This window comes from Anopheles funestus, chromosome 2RL (assembly GCF_943734845.2).
Source record: "Anopheles funestus chromosome 2RL, idAnoFuneDA-416_04, whole genome shotgun sequence".
NCBI lineage: Eukaryota > Metazoa > Arthropoda > Insecta > Diptera > Culicidae > Anopheles > Anopheles funestus.
Window position 1 is genome coordinate 102,351,876 of NC_064598.1, and position 28,000 is coordinate 102,379,875.

The window sequence follows — 28,000 nt, forward strand, 5'->3', positions numbered from 1 at the left end:
AAAATCAGAAAAAAATTTCAAAAAACATTTCCACTCGAAAATTTCATAAGGGGTACCCCTTGCCATTTTTTTGAGAAATTTAGCAAAATTTAAAAATTTGTTTTATTTTAATGCGAAATTGTTGCAATTATTTCCTTTTCACTCAAACAATGCTTTAAATTAAAAAAAGGTAAAAAATAATGAAAAAAACTTAAAAAATCTATGAATTTGTCAATCCACTAAGGCTCATTTTCGCACCAAGTTTTGCCTATAACTCGGTCGGTATCTAACGGATCTCCAATCTTTGCCTGTGGTCGATAGATGGCATCAATGGCTACATTTTCTTCTTGGACGGCCATGCCCTCAGATGTCTGTGCCAGAAGTTATGCGAGGAACCAAGTTCCTTACCCTGTTTGAGAAAATGTAAAATTTTCTTCATTTTTGCACCAAATTTTGCCTATAACTCGGTCGGTATCTAACGGATCTCCAATCTTGGCCTATGGTCGATAGATGGCATCAATGGCTACATTTTCTTCTTGGACGGCCATGCCCTCAGATGTCTGTGCCAGAAGTTATGCGAGGAACCAAGTTCACTACCCTGTTTGAGAAAATGTAAAATGTTCCTCATTTTTCTGCAATTCAGCAAAATTTTTAAATGTGATATATTTTGATGGGAATTTGTTGCAATAAGTTTCTTTTCACTCAAATAATGCTTTAAATTAAAAAAAGAATAAAAAATCAGAAAAAAATTTCAAAAAAATTTTCCACTCGAAAATTTCATAAGGCTTACCCCTTACGTTTTTTTTGAGAAATTTTGCAAAAAAATATAATTGATTTATTTTAATGCCAATTGGTTGAACTATGTTTCTTTTCACTCAAATAATGCTTTAAATAAAAAAAAACAATAAAAATTCATAAAAAAATAAAGATTATAAAAATTTGAAAATTTCTTAAGACTATATATTGGCCTTACCTTTTTTGAGTAATTTTGGAAAATTTTGTAAATTAATTTTCTTTTCATTTTTCACTAAGGTTATAGCCTTATAAATGACTTATACGTTTATGCCGGATTTTTTTATGACCCCGTAATGAGTCGTTAAACGAGCTGACTCCTAATACAGACTAATTTACTCTGAGTTGACTCACTAAAAAGAATTGTTATTCTTATCTCTATTCGGAACAGAAAATGCTTCCCTTTGCGGAATGAAAAAAATACCCAAACTACTTCAAAACAAGTATGGATTGGAGGTGAATAAGTGTCAGTATGTTTATTGGTTGTTGCACAGGACCGGATATCAAGTCGCATCGCTAGCGTCACCCAGTACGCACAACAAAATATCCTGCTACGAGTAAAAGCGAAGAAAGACAGAAATGGTAGACCAAGATGTCTTCTGGTTGTAGTGCCACAAAGAAAATGTTGTGTTGCATAATTTCTTTTCGCAAAACCAAACGTTTAAACAATGTGCCCATCCCATCTGTAGGCCATACTAAGATGCATGATTATTACGACAGTAAACGATGCAGTTTTCCCTTTGGATTTAAAGGTTCACATCGTTTAGCTGGGTTAACTTGAGCTTTCACGATGCGATGACGATGGTACAATGGTGCATCGAACTCGAGAAAATTGTAGTTCGCTTTCGTTCGTAAACTCCCGGAGTTTGAGATGCATTATGTGTGCAATATGCTTCCCTTATGGTTAGCATCGAACCAATGGAAACAATGATTATCAACCGGTTCTGTGATAACAATGTGCCGATATTGACGTTGTTGTTGCCGTTTAAATCATCTCTGGGCAAGACGCATCACAGTAGTTTATTTTCCTTTAGAAGATGGTTCACCGTGGGGAAAATTGTATTACCGTTACCATTGCAGTTCCCAATGCTGCGCTTTTTGAACGATTGTGTGTGACGCTTCCTTCAAGAAAGTTTGAACACACGGCGAAACAATCACAGCAAGATGAAGGTGTAGAAGAAGTGTGTTTGAAGAAAGTTCGTTACGCATTTATGGCTTTCGACAAATGATTGAGTAGAGTGTGTGCGCTTCGATGGTAACGTCACATACGTGACGCAAATGAGGAAATTGCTAGCAATTTAACGGACTGTTTAACATGAGCGTTTGTATTATTTTTGGCAAATAATGAATTTTCAGTTAAGGCTTCTTGCATATTTGAAGGAAGAAAGAAGGAGAAATGGAATATAAATAAACTTGTATTAATAAAAAATTTTATAACTTGTGTACCACATTTTCGCTAAGGCCTCCAAAAGTATAAAATCCGTTACTCCGAGTTCTACTTTACGAACTATTCACATTGTTTCACAGGTTGCTCCCGTTTTGCTTCAATCATTCGGAAATGTGTCATTGTTGCGAAAATTGTTTATTGGCCGATGACGACGCAGTATGCTCGCTGCTCGAAGGTTGGTTTGTTTTTCATTTCGTATCATTTAGATCATAATTTATTCCAACTAACAACATTGAAGCAGCAAAGAGGCTGTACACTTTGTACAATTTTTTGTTGCTACGTACTAATCACGCTCGGTGCTTCAAATCGTTGCAGATCAATTTGTAGGTTGCGCTCCAGTTACAAATATTAACAAGTATGACAAATCACATGAGCAATGCGTTTGAGGCGTTTTTTTTGAGGTCCACCATATTCCACCTGAAGTGAATGATATCAACTGCTCGTTGCCCTTGGAAAACTTCTCTCCTAGGTGCACTTGCATTTCGCAGCTTTTTCAATCTATTTAACAATTGGCACGCGACCATAAAATATACGTCGTCGTCATATTCGCTTACATACAGTGTTCACCGGTTAGACCTTGCTATTTCGCTATGCGTGTAAATCATTGTTCCTTGTAACTCCGTCCTGGTTTTAGTAAATTTTAGCGGGATTTTTGTAAAGCTGTTTAATTTTCTCATCAATCATGGTACGATAATGCACTTTATGCGCAGTCCATATTTGACACAGTGTCATGGCACCGTCTATTGACGCAAAGTCAATACATGCGATTGTTGCTTACCCAACTGTTTGATTGTGATGTGCGAATTTGCTTTGAATCCAATACGATAAATGTTCTAGAGGAGAAACCAAGAGCACAGCACATTAGGACGAAACAACGGTAAGTGGACGAAACTTTAAATTATGTTTATGTTGAACAATATAGGGCAATGAATGCCATTGGAATGATGGTTTTTGTGTTAGAAGTAAATAAGATATAAGTGGCAGGCGTATTCTTGAAAGCTGTATTCTCACGAAGAAGACGTTCAAGGAATTTTACACTGCGTTTTAGACGCGTTTCCCAGTACATTTTTTGAGGTTTTCCAGCAGAAAATTTTTACGGATTTTCAATATCAGTTCTCATCGGGGTGTGTGATGAGTTTCAGAATGTATTGTAGCATCATCTACGACAGTGTAAATAAAATTCGTATTAAAATGAGTTGAACCTTACAACTTTGCAGGATTTTGATTGCCGTTTCATTTCCCATTTTTATTACCCTAAAATGTGTCTATTCATTGCACCTAACAAACATCGTTCACTTTCCCTAATCTATCTCCGAGATCGCAGATGTAAAGCGTAACGAAAGAATATGAGTTAAAGCTTTCGATTCAATCATACCGAGATGTTTCGTTTATTCTGGAACTAAAAGTGCCTAATCCGAAACAAGCCTTTAGGATGGGGGCAGATTGTGTGTTGAAGGCTTATTTTTTTTCATTTTTACAGCCAGTTCAAGGTCGAGTTGGGTTAGGTCGTGGTTAGCATACTAACGATCCAACCTTCAACACATTAAGTTGATGATGGGTTTCTAACTTTCTCAAACTCTAAACCAACGATTCCGTTCTGGTTGACGAACAAACAGATGAAAGCGATCTGAATTAGATATTTAAAAAACAATATTAAAGACCTTTTCTAGACCTTGGCTCGGCCTTGGTTTGACTTCGAGTTTCATGTTTTTTTTTATGTTGTGCTCTGTGCTCTGCAGATGATGGTTCTAGAAGCTATGTCACATATATCAACAATCCATTATGGTATCAACAGTCCACAGTTGCATTGGCAAGAATGGCAAGAATTTAAGAATTTTCTAATAATCAACGATATCGCCACTCTAATAATACCACACGAATCAAGATTGAACACTCAAAATGTTTGCTTTAATTACAAAAGGCATGTTTAAGGGCAAAAATGGGTTTGCCGGTTAAGCTAGTCAATTTATAAAACTTTGCTAAATTACTCAAAAAAAGCTAATTACTCAAACCGCTGAACCATTTGTATGAAATAGGGAAACTTTTTTCAGTTGATCGTTCATCAACAACAGCAGGCGTACTTGGCCCGTTTCAGTTTATTGCATTGCCATATAGAGCTTTCATGTGGTGATCCAATGTTTAGTATCATCTGCCAGAATTAAAACCGGCGCTAGTGGCCCTAGTGGAAAGCGCTTTCTGCCTTGTGATACAAGTGGCCTTATTTGGTGTCACTAAACTCTGATACATTTAAACTGTAAACTCTTATACACTTTTTACGTGCTGGGCAGTTTACGTAAGGTTGTTCTCCTTGTCGGGTGCGTTATCGGTCACCAACCCAGAGGAGAACATAGACTTTAAGGAAAACAAGTGATTTAAATGGTAAGCGTGGGGTGGTAATTTCCTTGAGCTTTGAGGCAAATTTATTTTTAGTCTTACAAGAAATACACAAGATTTTGCATCGCCGCCTAATGTTATAGACTCACGGCGTCCAGAAACTGTCCTATAAATTGCTTCTAGTGAAAATCTTACTTCCGATATTTCTGATTTAATGTAGTTAACTTACCCGGGTAAATGATAGTTTATACGCAGAACGCTTTACTTTCATAACACAGAGGAAAACATTTACTTCGGAAGATAATACGGCTTTTTCGCGGTCCCTTTGCTTTTACACATTGGCAATATTCTTTCACTTACATACTTCAATGCGCTTTGGTGTATTAAAAACACTACATACGATTGAAATGAACAAATATCAATAGAGCATACGCTGACAAACCAAACCTACTTTGGCAACAATAAGTACACGTGCAAAAAAAAAATCGTCACTGTTTAACATCACACACGAATTGATAAACTTATAATTCTATGTATGCAATAATATCCTCAAGGAAAGGACTTCGCTATTTCTCAGAAAATGAAGGCATGTAAACCCTTTTTTATAACTTAAAGCATTGTTGTTGTGATTAATAGGAAAACGCTTTAAAAGGGCTTTGGTTACCATCGTTTTGGCGAGAATTCCGTGGCTAGAAGAAAGGATTGAAAGAAACTATTCAATTATGGTAACCAATGCCATGCCCATATCGCAGGTCAGTTGACAGCTAACAGTAGTGTGGTTTCGTACCAAACGAAGCCATTTCCCGAACTCATTGATCACATGGTTTGTTTATCAGACCAAGGCAGCATGCTTGGTAATAGTGTGGTGGTTGAAATTTGATCTGGCGCATTCAAGCCGTCTGGCATTATGCTGCTCCCTGAAACGTGCCTAGCTCAACGATTAGGTGGAGGAAATCGATTTCGTTCGTCGACGTTTATGGTGGTAACACCGTTTGTTTTCGTTTTACTGCTCAGCTGTTGGGTTTTTTTAGAGTTTTAAACCGGTTTGTTTATTTAGAGTTAGAAATCTAATCATTTCGCACAAGTATTACTAATTATTCCTCGCAACACAGTTAAATTAGAACAAAAACAAAATAAGAGTCTCACAAGAATGTTTACTTACATAATGTTTGTTTCTCTGCTAGACATTTCGATATTTTTGAACTTTTTATCTCTCTTTTTATCATCAAAGACAAATGGACGAATAAAAAAAAATAGAAGAATCTGGAAAAAGAAACACAGAAAATGCCTTCCATCGAATTCCACGTACTACGTACCTAATACACTTTAACAAACAGTAAACCTTAAAATTATAAGCAAGTACATTCCTTCACGCCGAAACGAACTATCTTAACGATGTCTTTATGTTGCGTCGTTAAAACTAGATCGATTTCCTGTTCGCAAAGACACGCTGTCTTCAGAAATGCTGTTAAAGCTTCTTCCTGCATAATGCTGAAGGGTTTCGCCACACCGATAAACGGGTAGCATCCGGTTGCACACCATGAACGGCTGACGGGTCGTACCCGCTACAGGAGTGTCATTATGAAAACGATTCGATTACGATGGTTGATGCCTTAGGGGAACATAGGACGATCTGCATTCTGTCCGATAAGGTATAAGGGCTATGTGAAAGATAATACAGTCGAAGGTTTTACGGTTGGTAAACACGTAAGCAACAAGTTGCTGGTGTCTTATGTTTGTCGAAGGAATCGTCATCAACTTCGCGTAAAACGAGTACCAAGAGATACAAACAGTGTCGAACAATGTGGTATTTAATTGATTTAACTCGACCTCAAACGCGCCACAAGTTGGCTTATCGGTACGACATTGATTGAAGTTCTTCATATCTTCAACCCACTCGGTTTGTCACCACCTTCAGTGTTCAGTGTCGATCTGGAGAGATTCGAAGATTGTGATGATATCATAATATCGCTTGATGGCGTACCTTCGTTAACGACCCATTTTGATAGGCAGGCTTCCACTGAGACACGTTCGGTCATGGAGGTTGTTTTTCGGAAATATTTGACCGACAACCCTCAGTCAAAATCCTCCAAAGATGAACTGGTCCTTCGAAACCTCTTCCCGCCTAGAGGTAGGGTGGAATGGAAACACATATAATGCGCTTATAATTAACTGACCCGTTCGTTTAGTCAGATGCTTCGTTTGACTTTCCTGTTCCTATTTTTGTAACAGAAAATCGAGTCGGGTCTTGCTTCACACAGGTTGTTGGGCAAGTATGAAGAATTCGTCTGTCGATTCATTCGCAGTGAATTAAAATTTAGTAAGACTTAATGAAACTTTTATTTTGGAGTTTTTATCGTTGTTTAATGTTTTTTTACAGCTACTATCGTTACCCATTTTTAAAAACCATAGCTTTGTGTTTAAAAATATTATATAACAAAAATATATTTTCACTGCAAAAGTACTTTTATGTCCCTTTTTCATTCGAACCATAAGATCATTCCACTCGTCCATGAGTCCATGTGATATTCCACTCGTAATCAGCTGTAATACGAACTCACTGTAACTGTCATGAATATTGCTATTTTCATTTGCTTAATTTGATTTCCTCGACTTTTATTTGAGTACAATCCAGATGTTGAATTTCAACATAATTCGAACATTTGAATGTGTTAATTGACAGGAAATTTTCTAACTTTACAGTGATTCTAATTCGACTGTTTTTTTTAATATTCAAAAACACAATGAATGTTTTCAAATGATTTTTTTGATACATCAGAAAAAACAAGGAATATAGTGAACAATTTATTTCTACTCTGAAAATTAAAGTATATGTGCATAAGGTAGAATCGGTGTTACCAAAGCTGAGTACTATACATAAACCATCGTGTTCTATTGTACGTTCCCATAGTCCTCATACAACGTTCAACAGGTTACATGGGTAATTCTCTCGGAGCAAGTAAGCTGATAAGTTTGGTGATCGAAGCACAAGTTCCATTGTCAAAATCGATGCTATCTCCATTTGCTTTATCAATCGATTTGAAAATATAATCATTTACAGGTGGAAGTAAAACCTCGGAACATAGACAAATTGAGATGAAAAATATTGGGTCATTTTTACTTTTTGTGACTACTGTTGCTTGCTAGTCCGCAGCGGCGGCTGCAGAAAAAAGAGTTATAACCAATTAAACGTGCTATTTTTGGCAAATTACTCATCGGTCTCGTGACTTATTTTTCTCCCTTTGGACAAGTTGTGAAAGTGCCTAGCGGTACTTTGTGAGGACAATTACAAGTAACCTGTGGGATAGACGTAATATATCAGAGCATCTTTAACTAACCAGCCAGGACAAAAAAGGTTAAACTTTGAGAGGCTGTCGTTTTTTTCTGTCAAGATGCGAGTTAACTTTTGATGACGATTGTAAATTAACCACAAATGACAGAATCTTTTTAAAGGCAAGAACCAACCGAGAGGAATTCTGGCCACTGCAGACTTTTTAAGAATTTATTAAAACACAGATAGTATGTCGTGTATGCCAGTTGAGTGTTTATCAGTTTGCTCAATTGTTGCCTCATATGTTCTAACTGAAACCGAGTGGAATGTGACATTCCAGAGATTGTTTGAGCATATTAAAAAAATAAGAAAGACAATATTAGAGCTTATCAACACGCATTCCACCTGCCTAATTGCATACACAGCGTGTATCAACTTATTGCAATTAGTGCAGTCGAAAATGGATGGTAGATAAGTGTCGGTTGTTCTATTGACATACATAGATAATAATGTTACTACATTTTGCTTAATGTAGCTAGTTTCATCTTTATCTCATTTTAACGATAATAAGGGTGATTGAATAACCAAACTATGATTTGTTTTACTTTTTGATCAGTTAATGTGCAATGTTACAAAAAGTTATGACCATAGTGTCAAGTTGTAATTTCTTTGCAGCATCTAACTCTGTACTCGTTTGTTCATCTTTTTTGCCTCATAATTGTATATTTTATCATACTACCGTTCCTCTATATATTGAATCGTAAAAAGCTGGTTAATAGTGCGGTGTTACAAAAGGTTGCATTGTGTCTATTTTGAAAATTATTTGTTTATTTTTCCAGTTTCATCACCTTCAAAGTAATCCATTCTCGATGCTCGATGTACTTATGCCAATAGATTTTCCAAACTTTGATAGGATTGAAAACACCGAATTCAAAGTTGGCTTTCAGTTCGTCCTCTACTCTACTCTATCGTCAACGGTGTCGCCGCAAAGGTCTTTTGAGCTTGGTGAACAGCCAGAAATCGCGCGGCGTCAAATCAGACAAATACGTAGGTTGTGGAACAATATAAATTTCGAGTTTTTGACCACGAAATGGGCACAGAGAACGAGTGCTTTATGAGACGGCACTTTCTTTCCTCAACTAATTTAAACATCGTCAAACACTTTCCAAGATAAAATTATTACAGGTAGTAATTGATGTTTTTTCTTGATATTGTTTACACGTAGTACAATATTCAGTCCTGCGTAAGGACGGACGACCCGGATGGGATTTGATAGGCGGTCCTGTCGTGGAAAGACCGACGTCACTACCATCTACACTATCGGGACGATCCGTTTCTCTCTTACAATATCCATCAGCAATGGCCATTAGAATTAAAATCATTTACAGAGCGTTTACTGGCAGTCATGTCTGTCTTGTTCTTCCGTTACGTTGCTTACCATTACACTGAAGGTGCATACCCTATTCACTGCTTCGTTTTTAATTGTCTCCTTTTTCTGTTTTTCCTTCCTTTTATTATAGATTCTGCATCGTCTGGAAACTCTATAGAAATGCGAATGGTATTTTGTAGGAAAGGGAATTAAGACCGTAACCAGAACTGTTTCCAAGGAATGAAGAAAAGGCACAGAAGCCTAACCAGAGAAGAAGAAATATTGAAAACAAAACAAAAAACAAGAACCATCTACGCACCATACACGCAGCAAAATCGAATAGTGTGTAGTGACGGAGGCAGTGGAGAAGGTAGGAAAGATGGAGAATGGAACATGTTTGATAATCAAAGCATATACCGCACAGGGTAGGGGTGTTAGGTATCTGAGAGTAGAGTTGAAAACGCAGGACTCTCCTTCTTTGTACAATTTTTCTCTTTCATAAAGTAAAATTCCATTGAGGTTTATCTCCCCCACTGGTCTATGCGACTGTCAATGTATCTGTGAGATATCACACGTCATTCAAGGTAAATACGATCAGCTGCTATTATACACTATTGCACAGTGTATCCAACTTCGGAATGAGGACAAAATATTGTGAATGTAAAAATATCATATGTTCTTTTTCAGTGAACGCATATGATAGATGCTCGTGAGACTGACAATGGTCCCACTGATAATGTTTTGCAAATGGCTATCTCGAGACAATTTTCTTCATTTGCTTTCATCAGCGAAAGAGCAATGAAGTATCAATGAATATGCAAAACAAATGCAAAGACGCAGCTCTAAATTCTACAAAAATCTGGTTTTTAATCAGTGGATAATATTTGGATTTATATTTGATAAGAATGGAGTGGATTTAAATTTGATAAAATGTTGCTTGTTTGCTCGAAAACATAATTTTAGTTTTATTATTGCATTCATTATCCATTTGTAAAATATTTTTGAGTTGCAAGGGCTTGGTTTGTTGATGTGAATTGTTGTCGTATTGTCGTATTGTCGTCTAAACAGAGCAGATAGTATCAAACGATTAAATTCGGCAATAGATTTATGTCCAATTGGTCCAGTTCCATCAACCCACTGTTTCTCGTATTCAAACGCAAACAAAAAAGTTTCCATCACTCGCGGAGTGCGTCAAGTGTTCGCGCTCAGCAAAGCGATTCTCAGAAGAGTTTGGAACGTTTGTCGGGTCTGGTCGGATTCCGATTTTTGCTCCGCGCGCGCGTCTTTCATAGGAACGTGGCAGAAAGTTATATCGTAAGCGCATAATTACGGTTGTGTTTTTTTTTTGTTTTCTCCACGCCTATCCCGAGCGAAAGGTATGTATTTGTTCGCTAGCATTCGTCGCGTGTTATGCACTTGTGTTTGCACAGTTGTATTTTGATTCGTTAGGGGATGATTTTGATTGTCATGTGCTCTTTATAATAGAGGTGCGTCCGTGTACTCGTGATCTGATATCAAAGCGGTTGTATAGAAAAATGTCAATCACTTGAAAAAATACGGCATCTTCGAAGTTTTACAATGAGCAATAGTTAAAAAACAAAGTGATTGCGATTGTTTACTTACGCTACATTGTCGGTCGTGAGTTCGTGCGTGAATCGAAACGAGCGATGCTCGCAACATTACGTAGCAGAAGTGTTGGCTGAGTGATTTCGCCTTCAGCCACAGTCAAGTCTGGATGGCGATCAGTGACAATCGTATTCAAAAGAATGGCTGCACCACCACGCACAGTTTTTTTCATAGACGATGTGCGTTGTTAAATTCATTGCGTTTCATTGATAGTGCATATAGTAAATGCTTTGAGGTATCGCAGGTGTGTGGGTACGAAGCATAATAAAACGGAAAGCGATATTTGTGTAGCTGGATTCGTTGGTGAAAGTGTTCGTTCAAGCAAAGGAATGTTGTTGTAGATGTCGTAGTGTTGAAACAGCGGAAACGTCTTGTGAGTTAAGTGAGCAGTTTCATAAATTAGGTGGAATTACATTTTCCAGTGGAAAAGGACACATTTTTGTGAGAAATAAGGCATCATTTAAAAAAAAAATATACGTTATTTGGTTCCTTGTTAGAGATTTCAACTTTATTTATATATAATCAATGGAACTCACCTAGCGTGATGCATTGTTTTAAATTCGGTGCGTTAGTAGTGTTGGACTTTGGCGAGTAGACCCGCCACTATCTTCCAAGGTATAGATGACCTTTGTTTATGCTACGCTACCAAGAAGTACCGTATCTCCAAGTCATCGGTTCCATGCCGCATATGGTTAATAGGATAAGGAGAAACACAACATGGAAAGCGAATCGACTTGCGATTATGAGATCCCAAAGAGAGATTTTAAATGATCACTTCCGCTTGACAGCAAGCGATGAGATTTGGACGGTTGTTTGTTTTAAAGCCGCATAAAAAATTTCGTTACTCTTTGTGTTTGTGTTTTTCACTATACATTCATACCCGTTATTAAGGTGATAAGTGCAATTACAATTAAAATATAAACGAGTTCACGATTAAGTTCTGATTACGAAGGTATGAAGGAAAGATCCATCTGCTGCGTGGTTACGGATTCCAGACGTAAGCTTGTGTTTTACCATTGAATACATCGTGCACAATCATACCAATCGTACATGTAAAGAGTGTAACGCTGAAAACAGGCATATGACTCTAGTAGTCGAAAGCCCTACAGGAGTGGTTGTACCCTTGAATATGGCGGAGGAGGTAACTTCTTAGTCCCATAGAGGGTAGTGTCCCACTCAACGAAAAGAAGAAGAAAAAGAAGAAGAAACGCTGAAAACAGAGATACTCAAACAAAAGACGGTGATTATCCTTCGAGAGTAAGTCTAACGTGTTAACACTTTTTAATTTAAGTTCCTCGTATTTCTTATCAGATAACAAAAGGCTTCAAAATTCTAGCGGAATTCTCCCATCGGGTATTTCAGGGGAAATGTACTCTGAGAGTATAAGACAGAGTAAAAGACCATTTTCACAATAAAGACTACACATTCCAAATTAGATACAGCTAGGTTCAGTACAACGTGTGCGTGCTGACTGCATTTCTCCTTTTAACTGAATTGTTTCAGTAGCAACAGAAGCGCACCTGAAGTAAATAAAAAACACAGAAACGAGTAATCGATATTTAATCTTAACACTACTAATCGTATTCTCATCAGGTTTTACACTCTCCATGTACGGAGTTATGTGCACCATACACGCATTCCTAATAAGTGACAAGTGCGGGTACAACCCCTAAGGGTAATTTGTGTTTGTACAAAGGTTGTTTTTGTTTCTTTTTCTTTTGTGGCTGCCACATTGAGCTTTCCTTGACTTTATTTACTCATAGCAAGATAGAAAGTTCTACAGAGGGTGACACGGCCTGGTTGGGTTTTGGATATCCAGCCCTGTCGTGTATGACCGGCACCGCTACCACACACTATTCTTCTGTTCCTTTAAATATTTTATTGTAATTCTTCTCAGTTTTTAGTGAAGAAAAGTACCGCACAATTTGAATTGCACAATTGAATGCTGAATATGTAATTATTGTCAGGCTTCATAACTTAAAACCATTGAGTACGGCCAATTTTGTAAAACAATGCAAACATCCATTAATAACTCCGGTAAACGGATCTTACTCGTAGGCGGTGAGGGGTAAGGAATTTGGAAATTTGTTTAGACATTTTATTCAACGAGTTACTTTTTTTTTATTCAGGTAGAACGGCCTGGCCGTATTGGTTATAGAAAATGGAATACATGTCATGCGCTCCCAAAATATTCGTTTTTCTTGATCAATCCTACAATAGCACCCGGTCATGGTACCCCGATTGAAGAGACGCCCAGTGCGCGTCGAATGGGATTTTCTAAGGCATCTATCAATTTTGGATTATTGCTACATTGGCGATTGTAATAGAATTATTGCCTATGTCAAACTGCGTAATTCTGACGGAGTCAAGTCCGTTGCTAAGGATAATAAATTGAAAATCTTCTTTTTGCTCAGTTAGAACGGCCTAGCCGTATCAAGACTTATTTTACCACGTAGCAGGATAGTTTGGGATGGGATATGAAACCCAGTCCTGGCGTGTGGGCCTTCGCCGTTTATCACATACACCACCGGGCCGCCCCTAATAAATTGAAAATAGTTGTTAATTTTTCCCCGGGCAGTGTACATCACTTGTTTGATAAATGAAGAATAAATAATTAGTGGTTCTACCAAATTATGCGTGTATCCAAGCAGGATTTGGCAGCTGCAAGTGAGATATATTTGTAAAAAAAAAACAAAACAAACAAACCGACATTCAACAGACACAGGTGGCACATTCCGCAAACGGCTGAAATATTTTATCAATGATTTCATCGTCAAGCTCGTTCTTTCCATTTAGGTAGGAGTTGTTTGATATGACAATATATGCATAATTTGGTATGCCATTGTGATGATGACGCAGTGGTATTGCCGGAGGCGTGTGTGAGTGGATTTTCATATAAGCTTGTCTGATATTTTTTGATAATATAAAAATTAAAGAATATTACCAGGGCAAGCATGTAAAGAAAATTTAATCGGATAGGGTTTATTTTTAAATACTGCATCATAGAAAGGATATACATTTTTGAAATTGCAAAAAGTATTATTCAGTCTAGATCCAGTCTAGGAATCCAGAGATTTCATCTCATTTCTCGTAGTCATTTCCTTCAATATTATTCTTTTTCTTCTTCTTGGCTTAACGACCTTACAGGTCACGCCGGCCATTTCTGGCTTACTAGACTTATTTTACCACGTAGCCGGATTGTCAGTCCTTGCTACGGGGGGACGGTTCGGATGGGATCAACATTATTATAAGTATTATTAAAATTATAAGCACATCTATGTTTAGTTAGAATGTATGGTGTGCAATGCTTTATGACGAAATTTCACGTAGAATTTCTGTCTGTCGGCAATATGTTTTCAGCATTATATCCATTCCTATTTTGTTCCATCACTACCATCAGTTTTTTAAAAGTTTCTCGCACGCAAGGGCAAATCACATACAGAAAACACTGATTATTTAATTTGACTAAATGGAATGAAAGTAAAAAATATCTCCAACCTGTTCGGTTTCTCATTCCCTTTTTCATCATCATCACGCCAGTTGTCGAATAACCTGTTTCGCTTCGGTAGTTATGTCTTGAGTGTTCAACGTTCTACCGAAACATGGTGAAGATTTGTTGGGTTGTAGTTTTAAAATAGATTTTTCTCGCCTTTATGAAAATGTATAGATATTTACATATAGTATATTGTATGCTTTTCAATCATTCGATCAGAGCAGAGAAATATTTCTTAAGACATTGCTATGATTGTAGGGCGTTACGAAAACGGAATGGAATGCTTCCATTCTACACGCTTTTAAGTTACTTATCGACTTATCGGCGGTATTGTCCTCAAGGGATAGATGTCAAAATCATGTTGTCATGATCATGATATTCAAGAATCTGAATGAGTCTTTGAACTGAATAAATGATTCTGAATCTTTGTTGTGAATATTCATGAAACCACATTGAATTATAAATCCTAACAGTTTATTTATACCCTATTCGGGATAGGGTGATCGGGATACGGTGGTCCGTCCCTGTCCCGAGTGAGTACTTTTGTAATAAGTCCACTTTCCAATAATAATAAATAAATAATAAAAGATTCATTAATCTTTAAGGCTTCATTTCAATTTATGGCAATTTACAAACATTTTGGGAGCCAGCTCATGATTTGAATGACGCTTCACTGAAGATTCATATGAATGACTTTTTTCAAAAGATTCAATAAGCACAACACCATTCATTACTGATCCATTCTGTTGACCATTTGGAGGGAGATCCACCTTATGGAAGGACTCGTTTGTCCTTTATATGAATCTTTATATGAATATAAATGAATCTTTTGATTAAGCAATTACGGCAAAGCATCGATAGTGTAAAAGTTTCACATTGAAGGTATTTTGAGGTGAGAGGATAAATTAAAGCAAATCATTCTTTCTGTAGCCCACTTCAGCTTGCCGCTCACACGTTCATTTCAGGATGGATGAGTTAGAGTTGACACACAAATAATTTTAAATAATTAAAAAGGTTTTTTTTAATTTATTTTCTTATATAATTTCTCAAATTCACAAATTAAAAAGCGATCATATTGCATATATAATCCAATGACACAAAAATGTGATTTTCACCAACGTCTATGATATGGGAAAATAACAGAAATATTTTGGTCTAGCTAAACAAAATTCATCTCGAGCTGACATTAAACACCACAAAACCAGCACAGTGATATCAACTCTGAAGGCACAATAATTAGTGCATTACGATGAGCTGCGATATAGTGGCAAATAAATCAATGCTCACGCTGCTATTGCATTCACGCAATCACTTTCTTTGTGGCCTGTTTGGTGGAACAAATTTTTGCAAAAATACAAAAAATAAATACTTACTAAATGAGATCATCAGCTTTCCTGTGCATTTCCAGATTATGCAAAAGCTGATCATTTCCGTTTCGCTCTGTAAATAATGTGTTGTTAGTATATTGACTTTAATAATTTATAACCTCTTAAGAGACTTTAAAAGTGTATTTTTTCAAGGCAGTGCAAATAAATGAATAAATATTATTTTAATTATTTTTCTACTCGCTTATTAAGATGCCGCAGTATTACTTAGGCATTAATTCGATTTGAATGAGGTATGTGATGTATTTTTTTTAAGATGACAGTTTAAATGTTGCTGTGTTGTATTATTGATTATTTTTCTTCAGTTTTTCATGATCACATTTGATTGATTGAATTGTAAAATATGGTGTACAAACTTTTTTTTTAAAGTATAGTACATTTTTACTGACTTTCCGTGATTCCTTCAGTAGTTAGGATTTGCTCAATAGTTTACTTGATGCATTAATCGGTTATTCGATATTTAGATTTTTTACATTGCAGAAAATAAATTTGTTCATCTCTTGATGAGGTCGATCCAAACGCGGTCAGCCCGTAAAACTATTTCGAGCATATCCTGGTCCACCGGGATGGTAGTCATTCGCGTACGGCGGGTGTGAAGGAGAAAGTGTAGCTGAATACAAATGATGCTCGTATTTTGTTTTATTTTTCGTTTGTTTCAGATGCAATGGATGGGTAGGAAGTTTTAATATAGTGATACTCGTGCGCGTGCTTGCGGGCGGTGTAGCGTGAAAGTTTGGAAAGCTCTTGGCCGAAAAATCGAACCGCAAACTAATGGGCCCCGAGTCACGTGCGAGCATATACTGGATGTGTGTTTTCGCAACTCTTTTGTTTGCGTTTTTTGTATGCTTAGCGAAACGCAACATTTAACATTTGATACCATAAATGGTGCATGTTTACGCTAAGGAAAATTTGGTCTTTTATGTTACTAGAGATCGTATGTAACCGAATCCAATGTTAAGGTTTGCTGTTTATGGTTCATTAACAAACACATTGAAACAGACGAATTGATATTATTTATTTCGTTTTGAAATTTAAAATTTTTTTTTGTATGTTAAGTAGGTAGATATGTGTTCCGTAGCCAATATTATTTAATTAGCATAACATTTTCTGTTTTAATACTTTACTGCGTTGGCGTTGATAGTTTCTATTGATAATTGTTATTTATTATTTACTATTTTGTTATAATTTCTATTATATACATTAAGTACACACATTTTCACTTATAATCTACATTTGAGCCGCTATATTTCAGTGGTGTGTTTTGAATATTTAATGCTCTTTTTTTCAACCAAACGTCGTTGACAAATATCGGTTAAAAACATAGTTTTCTTAACTATTTTGTGTAATTGCAACCGTACAGTTAACTGAAATCACGCTAAAGCCATATTATAAAGCTCGATGCGAAAGTGAATTTGAAATGATGTTGGTATTAAAACAAATTCAAGCAACAGCAAATAAAAATAAAATATGACATTGCCAACCGGTCGGAAAAGCACTTTTCCGTTCGTTCACCGTTGTTCGAGTTTTCTCGCTTTTGTGCCAAGGGTGTCCGCCTCGGTGGCGATGAAATTGAAGTTTGGTTCACAACACACCGCGGGAAGTAAACGTATTAGTCAACTAAATCACGACTGGTGCTGCTTGAATGAAGCGTTTCCGTCGAGCGCAAATGAATTTTTAATGAATACATGTGCCGAGCCTAAAACAACATAGAAAAGGTGGAAAACTTTGTCCAACAAGAAAAGCGAAATTGAATAGACTTGACCTGTGCACCCTTGCCAGCCAGCGAACCTGGCGCCGTGTGCGGTAACTTCCACTTATGTTACCAGAAGCATCCTTAACTCTTCGGCAATCGTGGGTTGATGAATTATTCAATGTTATGATAATCGCAGTAACCAGCAACTTGGTTTTTAGCTGGACTTGATCTTGATGATTTCTCCTCGATGGTTGCTCATAATTTAAACCAGCTGATTCGGAAATTGACCTTTTTCGCCAAAGTATGATATTACTTGAATATCCATTTCCATCCAGTAAAAGGAGCCAAAGAAGAAGAAGAATCATTTCTCTTATATGTACGTTGTGAGTGAAGATAGATAATGCATGTATTTTTGTCACGGTCCAAATGTCGTGGACACCAGCGCAATGATTCGTTCCGGGTGTGAGCAGTGAACTTTTCTGATGTACAATCCGATCCTTATCCACTGATGAGTAGGGCAGATGGAAAAACTCTGTGAAAATCGGCTGTCCAAACTGTACAGTTAATCTGTTTTGTGATAATGAATTCGGCCTTCTTTCACGTTTGATCATTTGATTGCCAGCAGACGTACGTCGGTGACTTGCCAACCTTGATTTTTTTATGTTTACTGAATTTTCTTGAGCTTTCATCTACTGCAATTAGTGGATATAAGTGGGCCATGGTTTGGTGTGGGGCTTTTTGTTTTCCTTTTACAGATCCTCTTCCCATCGATTATGGATCTTGCTGATTAGTAAGAGGAAAGTTGTGGAGTGAAAGTGAAATCAAACAGGTTAATCTGAAATTTATTTTAGCGGTTTAGACTCTTGCGCATAGTTATAGGTGTTGGAATAAAAAGAACAAAAGTCGCTTATAAAATGATCTGTATTTAGAGATTATAATTATTAATCAAATAAATTTTATCGTATTTTGCCGGGAGGTTTAGTGAAAGAACGACGCCGATCTATCGCACGATAGGAATGGTAGCAAAATCTCGTTCCAAGGAATGACTATCCGGTAATATATGATGAAAACAAGTGCTGGAAATGGCAAGCATACCCTAATACGTAAAACGAAGAACACCAGTTCCGTATTATACCTACTTTATTGAAATAGCCTGCAAAATTTCAACTTAGCTACTGTGAAGTAATAATTGTCGATTAAGGTTTGTTTGAAAGGCAGTTATTAGTGTGACTGTTATTTCCTAACATCATAATTTTAAACGTCGATTGAGTACCGTATCGAATTCCCCCTCGCCTGTAATCAGGAAGTCCGAGGGCTCAGGAAAGCTTCACCATAATCGCGTTACATTCATTTGACTTTGACGCTCTATGGCATTCTCGATCTTCCTTCATAAACCCTCGAAGCTCTTACACGGCATCTGGTTCTGTTCTATCTCATTTCAAGGTCTTATTATTGTTGGAAGTTGAAATCAAAAGCTATCTATTTGAAATATTGAAGCGTTCATCATTTCAACTTCCTTCAGATGGATCTTGTTGATTTCTTATGTAAAACGAGTTTCAAAATTGCGCCGAATCGATGAGGTTCCCTTTTAGACACGCTAGATAGATGTGGAATGTACACAGTAGAGTGTGTATTGCCGAATTTCAGCTTGATTTTTTTATGTAGCACTACAACCTCGAGAGGTCTTGAGCCTGCATAACTGGCTTTCCTTGATTGTATTTACCCGTAGCAGTATAGTAAGTCCTGCGTATGTATGGGATTTGATCCAAGATCCTGTCGTGTAGAGACCGGCGCCATTACTTTCTCCACCGCCGCCCCAAATGTAAATGTAAACCTTTTGGTTCTTTAGTTAAAGATATTATAAGATATCGCATTTTTTATGCAAAATGTGCCGGGCTATTAAGTGCTTTGAAATAAAAGCGATGATTTCCATAGGTGCTCGTCTAGTTTCAGACATAAAAAATCACAGAGTAAAATAATACCACTCTAATCTGCATATCTTTGCCGTTATAGATATTATTATGATTAAGGTAAACCTTATGAAGATAAACGTACAGATAAGATTGATGGATTCTTACTCGCTTATATGGTTTTAGAAGTGGTTTGATTTCTACTGTCGCCTATGTTGCCACGAAGTTTGTTAGGAATAGTTACAATAAAAGAATGGTGGACAACTATCACACATGTTAGTACGTGTTTTGTTTTGCTAATCCGTTTTATGCATTGTATTTTCAGTGTTGCTGATAGAATCGACCAAAGACTGCTCGTGACTGACGGTGCTGGTTAGGATGGTACATGAAAAGTAAACTACCACCACCAATGACTGTTGCTTTTATGCTTAAAAGAATAAGTACACTATTGATTTTATACACGGCCTCTAAAAATGGAGTTTTACGCTTACATGTTGTAAATTTTGTACGATGTCTTCAACCAACCAGTAGACTGTAGGGAATTTGAAGGCCCCACTGACACATGTAGCCTGTAGTGGTAGTGTTGAAGAAATTAATGAGATTCACCTCACGCTGAGGCCCAAGACGATGGTGATCGGCATCGTGATCCGTTTCGAATGACCGTCGATCCTATTCAAAGGTGGGTTCTCTTTCTGTCTTGTTTAAGACGATCGATTCCCCAGAAAACCGGTATGTAAATGTGACACATTCCAATCTGAAGACGACTACCATGACGTCTTTGTCGTCATTGCTGTTTCTGCCTTTCTTGTTCATCCTACACCTTTCCAGTTGCGCATTTTTGTCAGCTTATATTGTCAGGTTGAACACCTACTTAGAAGTTTAGAGTAAACCCATGTCGCATGAACTATAGTGCTCGATTGAGCTACGTAAGAGTTTCTGCCATACTTTGTTAATTGTACGATTTGCTCTCGTATCTGTCAATTAAATCGTGGAATCGGCTGTTATTCCCTGAGCCATAAATTGGATCTACGATTGTGTTCCGATATCGACGAAAAATACTGTCTGAATCTGCGAACAAAGACCCAAAGATGTTTGAACTAGAGCTCAAAGTAGGAAACCCTCTATTTGCATTGAATGATGTATTTGTGGTTGATATTTTTATTTGACCAAATATGGTATAGCATCTCTTTTAGCGTTCTACATTCTCTTTGATTTGTTTGAGAAGAATAATTGTCTTTCATTGTGTTTATTAAATGTGAAGCATTAAATACAATAGATTTTATATTTTTTCATATGAAATACCTTAAAATAAAGAACGACGAGCCAAAAAGTTTTACAATGTGCAGATAATACAATATTACTTCACATATATAAACAAAATTATAGGTCTTTTCCATTCGTCCACCGCATGTTTGTCCAATAATTGATTGGTTCAATCGAACGTGTTGCCAGTAGCAAAACAGAATTGCATTTGGATTGTCATTTGTTTTCTACCACAGAAAACAAAAACAACGGATGCCACTACATACGTTGTTACACTGCAGTTTTACGTCCTCCAGCGGGAAGGTGTCAGACGAGATCTTCAACAAAGTCACCAAAGCAATATATGTAATTCTTTGGTAGGGATTGTCCTACTATTCTGCCAATGGTTGAGGCGTAAAGGTAAGAAAGAGATAATTAGCATCCGCTTAGTTTAATCCCCGAGGGCATATTCGATTCAAAGAGTGCCTAGGGTTGGGTTGATACGATCGAGTTCGAGGCCAGTTTTAAAGTGCGTGAAGCAGGTGTTTGTAGTTGTTGTGCAAAGCGTACAGACATTATAAACATATGCATGCGCGTTGTTCTGTTTGGTGCATAATATGGCGTAGAAGACACGTGTAGAAGACACCGATGTTGTTTAAGACGCCTTGATTGGTGTTGGCGGAAAGGGAAGGTGGAGCAGTGTGCGGTATATAAATGCACAGGCGTATTTTAGTCAAGTTCCCACATTCCTTCCTCCTGTCGCAGTATATATCCACTGCCCTAGACTGTCAAGCAAACCTGACGCTCGATTAAGTCGCTCGTGATAGCACAACACTGGTCAAACTCGTTTGTGCTTGTGATTTCTTTCGGGTTTTTGTTTCATCTGTGAGAGTGTGTCTGTGAGCACCTATGAGGGTTGTTGGAAGTCCGTTCAGAACTAAAACACCTACAGTGAATTCAGACTTAAGAATCCACAAGTGAAGGTATAGGTAAACCAAATGATCGAGAATGTTTAAAGAAAATAATCAGGAATGGTTTTGTTCACAGATTCGATAAAAACCGGTACTAGTGGAATATTAACGCGATTGAACAATTTATCTGCAGCTCGGAAATTTATCTACAGCTTCTTTTGCGTCATCACATGTCGTGCATAAGACACTCATGTGTCACGGACAACTGATATATTACAGGGTTTTTCTATTCAGTTTAGACTAGCCGCACACTTTTTCCTACTCGGCGCACTTGATTTTTAGCAAGCAGCATGTTTTTCTGTCTACCCGCGTCAAAAATCAAAAGCGCAGAGCAGGAAAAAGTGTGCGGCTAGTCTAAACTGAATAGAAAAACCCTGTATGGCTGCCGTGAGGATTTTCCATTCATCGCAATTGTGTCCATCATAAACCGCAACCATTAATCTGTTTCACAAGTTCGATTCGTTTGTCTTTACTGAATGATAAAGTATGACGTCTCCTTTATCTTATGAGTTGACTGTATCGCGCAGCTCCAGCCGAATATTTAAGTAGATGATTGACCAATAAAGTTTCGATAACGTTAAGAAGAATGGCGGGCTATTGTTTCACTGCTTGAGAAGTATATGTAAGTTCTTCTGTAACTGTATTGCACTGTTGCTAGATCCAGAAAAGCGCAACCCGTGGGCTGAAGTATGCAACGTGATCACCGTTACGTCTGGTAAAGGTCCTACAATACTTGTTTGTCAGATGTATAGGGACCGCATCACACTTCCGCTACCAGATTCGTAGACCAGTCTTATTGTTTTATCTTAGGGTAAACATCAACTTGACGCTGTGAAATCGTGGAACTAGTTCTGCTCAATAGGATAGTTCTGAATAGTTTTCTTCGGTGATTTTATTTCGAAGCCGAAATTTTAACGCCGGCCGTATTGAGAATTCAATCAATGCTTCAGTGACAACGAACAATTGCAATATTTCTCAAGCGCCAGGCTACCTGCTTTCATTTGCTAAGCAAATGATTCGAAACATGCGGCCTAATAGGTCCGTCTGAAAACTATAGCACATGGAACTTGGGCACAAGAAACGAGTTTATTTTTGTAATGTAAAGATCCCGAAAAATAAACAAGACTGAAATGCTTATCAATTTCTGAATTCTAAATCGAATGCTCCAGATGGAATGAAAGTAGATATGAAATTGCCAAAGTATAGTTTTAAGTCAGTGCTGAATCTCTTACGGAATTAATCTTACCGAAATCTGATCTTACGGAAATTAATTTCTCCTATGAAAGTTATATTGGCAGTCAAACGTTCGGTGATCTATGTCAATGACGTGGGTCTTCAAATGGTTTATCAAGATTTCATACTTGTTTTTGCAAAATTTATATAGATGGCAACCAATTATTAAAATAGGTGATTAACTATAAAATTATAAGTTTGAATATGTTTTAAGTTTGAATACGTTTTTTTATAAGTTTTAAGTTTGAATACGTTTTTTTATAAGTTTTAAATTTGTACGCACGCCATTGTACCATTGTCACACTAACCCTCGATGAGCTTTTGCTTGAACCATTTGCCTCATTTCAAATGTTTAAAGTTAAAGGAGAGTTGTGTGGGTGTTTTCAGATGGTCGTGTGTCCGTCATGAAGCATTTTTCAATATGGTCAGGAGACATACAACAATTTTCTTCCTTTAAGTATTATTTTTTATTTCTCTCCAAACTTGAACGAAGGCGTCATTAAAACGTTGACGCGCGTTAGATCAGTCAATGCATTCCATTCATGTGTGCTTGGGTGCCAAGACTGGCTACCGAAGCTCCGTAGCACCCTAGTAAATTTCGCTTGCTAGTTCAAGCCGGTTCGGAAGGGCACTGTGCGTGGTTTCTATCCTTCAAAGCATCTCGTAAACCGGTACCGGGATGATGACCCAGCTGCAGACAGACACAGTTTCTCTGCGTGCCCTTCGGATACACATACACACACTTGGTACAGGGTTTTATGAATGAAATTTGAACGACCGTACTATAACCGTAACTGCATTATGTTACTGTCAACAACGAGAGAAGGAGATTTCTACGAATTTCTTGGAAATTGCATGTCTCACCCTCATGGTTAGGGCATGGCGTGAATCAATCGCGTGCAACTACGCTGTGTACCGCTGGAAACCGTACAGAAAATACATATTAAAGGAAACGTCGTGCTAGGCGCTACACTACAATGTGACGATTGCTTGTAGCTTCGTGTCGATAAACTGGAACGGAGTTGAAGATATCAGTTTAGAAGGAAAGAAAGTTTACGAAGAAATGGATTATGTGGTATATTGAGGAGCATAGTTTTGCTTATATCTAAAACAGTAAAACTAATGTACCATCATTATCTTTCTTCTTCAGCTCTCTTCTTCTTGGCTTAAAGACCTTAAGGTCATGTCGGCCATTTCTAGCTTACTAGATTTATTACCACCTAGCCGGATACTTTTAAAACAGTAAGTAATTTCAATCATTTAAATGGATAATGATACATCACTGCAGATTAATTTATTTTACCACACAAAACAATGTATTTTTGTTGCGTTATTTTGAAAATAATTAAGAATCAAAATGTGATTCGGTCCTTTGTATAAATGGCTCTGTAAATATTCCATAAATTATGATTCTCTTTACATTACATTATCTTGAAGATATGAATCGGTCGATCCAATACTCAGTAAGCGATTCTTCCTTTGGGATCGTACAGAAACAAAACACAACCCTTATGCATCATGCAGAAACAACACAGTCGAACATTCACTTCACACGTTCGCTAACACATATGTACACTTAGGGGGATCGATTTGAAAGTGATTGATCGGGGCCACGCCATCCATCGATCGTCTTACAATGCAACCGAGCCGGAATTGGAATCAGGTATACCGAGCATAAACGTCAAACTAGGTGAAAACAGAGTAGGAAAATCGATAATGACACTGCATTCGACGCTGCGTACACATGTAAACGCGTGCCATTTTTGTCCGTACAAGGTCGCTCTGAAAGTAGCGTTTCATTTTTCTCGGGCCAATAGAAATCGATCGAACAGTATGATCGGTCGATGGTTCCATATGGTCCGGAAGGCGAAGAGAATGAGATAGGTCGCTGAATAAGGCACGAGGACAGCATTCGAATAGGAAGGAACCCATTTGATTTGAGTCACTTCTCGCATGCTCGCATGAGATCTATAGATACGGTGGTCGATGAACCTGGCCAGCAGGTTGCGCTGCAGCACAGATGTTTTAATATGGGTTACTTTCATTCATCAAATACTCGCAATTCCATCGAAAATCTTACGGGAACAACATTCAGTTATGTGAGGCGGCCCGGTGATGTACGTGATAAACGGCGCCGGTTCACACGACAGGACCGGGTTTCAAATCCCATTCGGACTGTTCCCCTGTAGCAAGGACTGACTATCCTGCTACGTAGAGCTACAAACATTCAGTGATGCCATTAATTTATACGATGAATCGTAGTTAACCAATTATGTGAAACTCGGTGCGTATGTATGCTGTTTTTTATCTATTTTTGAATTAGTATTTGTTTATTTTGTTATTGCCAGCAAAATCGAGCTATCAATTCTCGCTCGAATTGATTTCAGTAATATACTGTAATCAATGAAATTGTACTTTTTCCATCCGGTAAATACAATTCACTGCTTGATATAATTCACTGCGCGATATAAATCAGATAAATCACTCACGCAACAGTCCGCATGTTGCGCAAACAGCCACGGGAAATTAGTGTCACACGGTGTATGGTACACTTACGTTAGTGTGCACAGCCGTTTCGTAAACCACAAAACTTTCTACATCAATTAGCCTTTTTATCTGGTGGACGCGTGCACTAGCAAATGGCAAAGAAAAAGTGATGTTGTAGGCGCGCCAAATGGACTACTTGGCAGATTTTCTTTTATGTGCATTAACGATTTCACAGTATTGAAACGCATTCTATGATTTGCACGTCCAAAAAATTTTATTGATAAGTTTTTAAAAATAATATTTGCATAATAATGCATAATAATATTCGGTGAAAAAATTATGTTTCTCGAAAGGAAATTATTTTCCATTTTCCACAGACTGGTTTTTGATTACGGGTTGTGTGTGAAATTTTTTATAGTTTCTTCAGGGGTTTCTCATGGACTTGCAATAATTTCTTCAGCGAGTGATGTTCAACTTAAAAAAATAACGTCGTTTTCAGGATAACATCATTTATTCTCCATTGGTGAACTTTAAACGGGAGCTTCATCTTACCATTGTTTCACATGGAATCACTTCGTTAAATGGGCAGTAATTTATTATCCCATTATTTTTTCGGTTTTCAGAGCAACGACAAGAGTCTATCAGAATGGAAAAGTACATTGTTTTTGGTACTGTTAATTCAATATTAAATTCGATATTAACTCGTGGAATAATGTTTTGTCAGCTTGTTTTCGTAATCAATTTCATTTCGGCACTCGCCATCACGTCTCGCGAACAACTCGTGTGTTAGCAAGTTGTGTGTTTTGTGTAGTTTAAGCATAGATTTCTAATCGATTGAGTGATTGAGATTTTTGATAACTACATGTTTGAAGATTGTGTTTGCAAGCATTAGATAGGTGTTTGCATTGCAGTGCACTGATAATATAATCGATAACTTTTCTGCAATCGATGAAAAGGTTTGATCATTTTTTTCTGTTCTAAGTTACTTATTAATCGTAAATTCATTCAATTGGTTCTACTCGAAGAAGTGTTAATTGGACCTTGTCTCGTTCGTTTTTCCAACCAAAGTTCAACTGACACAACCAACGCTTTTAATTTTTCAAACAGCAAATTTCCCTTCATTGATATCGATTACTTAAATGGGACTGAATGGCCTGAGTCAAACGCTTCACTTTCGATCTCATCCTGCCGCATCGACGATTGTTTTTATTTTCACTCGAAATGCCGGCCTTAAAATACCACTTGTTTCATTCATACTTCACATAATGGGGAAAAGCCTGACCGGTGCCTTAAGAAAATATTTTGCTCTCAATAAAAAAGGTAGGAAATGATCGGCGAAATGAATGGCGAAAACCCGTTGCGTCGTAAAGTGCGAATCAGAAATAGACATATAAAAACGGAGGGCGCAACCGAGCGGGAAATGGAGGCCCCCGGGTTTTGGGGGCCGAGTAGTTAGGTAGTGAAACGTTCGGTAAATAAACTTTTCCGTATTAAATTCCGCATTAAACAACCTATGCCAACACTCAGAACGGAGGTAATGTGCATCGATCAACACTGATGTTGTAAAGAAATTCAGCCGAAAAGGAGAAAAGTGAGCGTTAACAAATCACACTAAGCATAAGTAAATATATAAGCCGAAAGTCGTGTACCTATAAAGAGCCAATTCAGATGTTAAAGAAGACATATCGAGTTTACATCGAATGTCTGTCCGAATTTGTCTAGCCCGAATCTTTTTACAACACCATAAGAAGTAAACTTTTTGAAAATTAATCATCTCTTCAATTCCACTTAGAACGAGCTTCAACATTACATATATGCACATTTCTAAATGTGAATTTTATACTTTATCAGTTAATCGCTGGTTAGTTATAGTTTTTGTTTGCTCAATCATTATGAGACATTTGAACATATGCTTATAGCTAAACTTCTAAAAATTGCGCAATACAACAACAAAATTAAAAATCAATTTAAGAGCCGGTGATCTGTGATCCGTGTAACTGTGTGTTCTTTCACGCTGAAATTTTTTTTTTGAAGTATGAGTAGAAATAATAAAAAATCAAGGCGGTGGTGAATAACACATGAAATAGTACTAAAAAATTAGCAACCGGTCCTCACAACCTGACAACATTGCTCAAAATGTTCTGTAACGCTCCACTAGACTCCCCTGAGAAGGTCAGCAGCAACTGCAAATGAAAAGTTTGTCTTGAAACAGATTCGATTCGGAAGTAATCAAGCACTCTTAAACATACTAAAGAGAATCGATCGTGACGCGGCAAATACCCTTTATACTGTGCGATGTGAACACGGTCGCTCATGGCCAAATGTTGGAACTTATACTTCCAAACCTATTTCGAGCTTTCAAACAGATTTTTTCTTGTTAACATTTTTACCCCGTAACATACGCAAGCGGAGTAATGAATTCGTTATAAAATGGGCCTTCGTGTATCAAGTGTTTGGAGTTTTTAGAAGTACAATTAGTGGAGCGGGATTTAGTTTTATTTTGAATCACGCAGCAAACTTAAAAAATGAAATTCCGAATCGACAAAAACTAAGCGACGAACGGTTGATAAAGTAATTATTAAACATTGCCATCAAAACATAGAGTGCCCTAAAATAAAATCAGGGCTGCAGGTTCTTCCAAACATGTACAACCTCATGCAATTCCAACTAACTGTTATACTGTTTTACATCGTTGTTTCTTTACATTGTCAATGTTGGTTTTCATATTGTCTTGATCGGATGATTGTTGATATTCAATCAATGTTCGA

The 28,000-nt window shown here is 37.3% G+C and overlaps 1 protein-coding gene across 9 annotated transcripts in view; it reads left to right on the forward strand.

Annotated features, from left to right (window-relative positions):
• Positions 1-10,304: 10,304 nt before the first annotated feature.
• The window catches only part of LOC125763002 (rho GTPase-activating protein conundrum), a 33,449-nt gene continuing 15,753 nt past the window's right edge, over positions 10,305-28,000 (forward strand). Inside the window, exons 1-3 of one of the 9 annotated variants that reach the window (XM_049425683.1) lie at positions 10,305-10,568; positions 11,710-12,075; positions 23,896-23,987. The gene's annotated coding sequence lies outside the window, so the exon portion shown is untranslated. Of the gene's footprint in view, positions 10,680-11,709; positions 12,076-23,895; positions 23,988-28,000 lie in introns of all 9 variants that reach the window. The other 8 variants (XM_049425679.1, XM_049425684.1, XM_049425682.1 and 5 more) reach the window with 8 other exon arrangements.